Source organism: Nannobrachium achirus (assembly GCF_963921795.1).
Source record: "Nannobrachium achirus genome assembly, chromosome: 2".
NCBI classification, from domain to species: domain Eukaryota; kingdom Metazoa; phylum Chordata; class Actinopteri; order Myctophiformes; family Myctophidae; genus Nannobrachium; species Nannobrachium achirus.
In genome coordinates this window covers 6,849,273-6,852,388 of record NC_137811.1, presented here as the reverse complement: position 1 = coordinate 6,852,388, position 3,116 = coordinate 6,849,273, and the positions used below count along the sequence as shown (strand labels likewise).

Sequence of the window (3,116 nt, the reverse complement as noted above, 5' to 3'; positions counted from 1 at the left end):
ACACCTGTATGAGAGACTCAACAATACAAACATAACAGTAACAGCCAGGAATTAATCACAGCTAACGAGATGGCTCACCTAAACAACATCAACTGGGGAGGAATTGGAAGTAACGTGTCACTGCGAGAACATCTGCAGGAACACAAAAGGCAAAATACATCAAGCCAGGACCAAGTGTGGAGAAGTGGGGTCACAGGTGCAGCGCACAGCTTGGTAGGTGAGCTGGTGAGACGAAGGAGAGCTCCAGGTAGAATAACCCCACAGTCCTGGAGAACGCACCTGTGGAGACCTCTGGAGGGACCCACCCAATACCTCCCCAGAGGAGCGTCCTGTTGGTTAAAAATAAATAGAGCAGGAGAGGGGAGTTTAGCCTTGGTAAGGAGATGGGCAGTGATTTGGCCACCACTGCCGACCCTGCCATCAGGAGGGTGTAGCGGTTCAAGGGTCGAAACACCTGATGATCGATGGATTCCGCCTGAAGACATCAAATTTTCCTGGCCAAGTCTGCATACACCAAACGTGAATGGAGGAGAAGCATTGTTAGATGTAATTATAATCAACTCTGTTTTGTGACAGATAACGGTTACATTTCAAACCAAAATGTAACATCTGTCCAACGTTGGACGTTGATGGCAAGCTAACGTTTCCCACTAAGCAATTTGGTGGTTAAATCGCGTTCAAATCACGTCTTCGCCCTAACCGGACTTCTAGCTAGATCCGGTCTGTGACGAGTTTAAATTTTAGTTTTTCACCGTCTAGTATAGACTAGACATTGTATCACCGGCATTTAAATGACTACATTTCGCCACTAGAGGCCGCCGAAAGTAGTGAAAATGATGGCAGCCAGCAGGTTTAAAAACACAATTTCTTGGTTTTGAGATCCTGTAACCTTCATGTGGTACTGCAGCTGATCGAATTTATACCGCATTTCATTGCTGTTCATATTTGACATAGGTAGCCACCCTGATTCGAACTCACGTACTTCTACATACCAGACCCTAACACTAACCGCTAGACTAGGACCACTGTTAAAAGTGAGGAAGTATCTTGCACTATTTGTATGTGATATTGCCTCCCGCTGTTCGTTTTAGGTCGGTGCATTTTGCTTGACAAGGCAAACTAACTTTATATTGATACATATTATAAAACGATTTTATTTAATCATTATCATTGAATGGTGGGGTACGTGGGGATGTCGAACAGCCGTACGTGTATGTGTTTATATTGCTGTCAGAATGAATGTAACTCAGAGAAGTAATAGGCTATGCTGTCAGCACCACGGCGTTATTTATTACACTTTTTTATTTATTACAGAATTTTTCAAAGGACTTATTGCCCAGCTTTTTATAGACGGATAAAAGACGTGCAATGACCAGAAAACTGCTCGTGGATGCAAACTACAACTATTAAGGTAGAACCGGGAGATCTAATCATTTCAAGCTATACTGTTAGCATCCGATAATGAACAACCTGATAAAAATGTATTTAAAAAAAAAGATGGTCTAACACACGTTTGCCCTAAACCGGTTATATATCGTTCAGCGTTCAGATGACGGCTACAACTAAACTAGACTATATAGTGAAATTGGCTCTTAAAATTACTTTATTCCAATATTTGAAACCCAGGTGTGCATATTAAAGCTGTTTTGTAATCAACAAGTATGGAATAATGGATTAAATGTAATCAGCTACAATCGGTCTATAGACAGACTGACGATAGACGGTTCAAATGAGGGCTAAACATAACCATTGGGCTAAATGACGGCTAGTGTTTACTGGGTTGGTTTGACAGCATGCTATTACTTGTAACCACAATTTAATGTTTAACCAACATTGGAGGTTGATGTCAGTCTAACATTAGAAGATGACATCTTGACATTGCGTTGTGATATCAGTCTGATTTTCATTTAACTTAAAATATATACTGTATACAATTAAAATTGACAGCATGGGCAGAATGATCCTGGCTGGTGGTGCAGCCGTAGGCCTTGGTGCCCTGTGTTACTATGGACTGGGCATGTCAAATGAGATCGGTGGGTGCCATTGAGAAAGCAATGATCTGGCCCCAGTACGTCAAGGACAGAATCCATTCCACCTACATGTATTTCGCCGGCAGCATTGGAATGACGGCCATGTCAGCTGTTGCAGTGAGCAGGACCCCAGCACTCATGCGTCTGATGATGAGGGGCTCTTGGCTGGCAACTGGAGCTACGTTTGCCGCCATGATTGGAGCTGGCATGTTGGTCAGGTCCATTTCATATGAGCAGAGTCCGATGCCTAAACATCTTGCCTGGATGTTGCATGCAGGTGTAATGGGTGCTGTCATCGCCCCCCTCACTCTTCTGGGAGGACCCCTGATGCTGAGGGCCGCTTGGTACACAGCGGGCATCGTGGGTGGCCTTTCTACGGTGGCAATGTGTGCCCCTAGTGAGAAGTTCCTCTACATGGGTGGGCCACTGGCTGTTGGTTTCTGAGAGGTCTTCACCTCCTCCATTGGATCGATGTTCGGAACATGTTCCTGCCCCCCACCTCGGCGTTTGGAGTTGGCCTCTACTCGATTGCCATCTACGGTGGTGAAAAATAGCTGATCTACAAGCACACAACGCCTTGCGGTGCGAGGCGGCGTGTGCTTGTAGATCTGCTATTCTTCTATTGTAGATCTGCTATTTTCACTAGCTTTGTGCGACAGTCTTGTATGATGAAGCAGGGCTTTACTTTACGGGGAGGAAAAAAAAACATAATAATTTGAAACTTGGAGATAAAAGGTTTCTACCCGACAGTGACGATATGGTCATAAGGAAACTAATCAAAAAAAGAATGACAATGTTTGATGTTCTCACAGGTATAGCTGTGTGTTTCTTACCACTGGACAAGATCTGGCTCTGTTGAACATGACTTCAAATGTCTGGTTCTGAAAGAAGCAAAACACAATTTAAGGTTGCAAGAGGCTTGTAGATCAGCTATTTGTCATACGAGGAATTTACAAGACCACGTAACCTCTATACCAGGGTTTAATCTACGTCTACTTGACATCAGAGGTTAACACCCAAGTTTATCCAAATACTAGTTTAGAGTGGTAAACAAAACGAAACTTGTCAAAAGAAAAGTTGCAACAA

The 3,116-nt window shown here is 43.6% G+C and overlaps 1 pseudogene across 1 annotated transcript; it reads left to right on the top strand.

Moving 5' to 3' along the window:
• The first annotated feature begins 1,948 nt into the window (after positions 1-1,948).
• LOC308295957 (growth hormone-inducible transmembrane protein-like) lies at positions 1,949-2,584 on the top strand (annotated as a pseudogene). The gene has a single exon. The product of its transcript is annotated as a growth hormone-inducible transmembrane protein-like (transcript).
• The last annotated feature ends 532 nt before the right edge of the window (positions 2,585-3,116 follow it).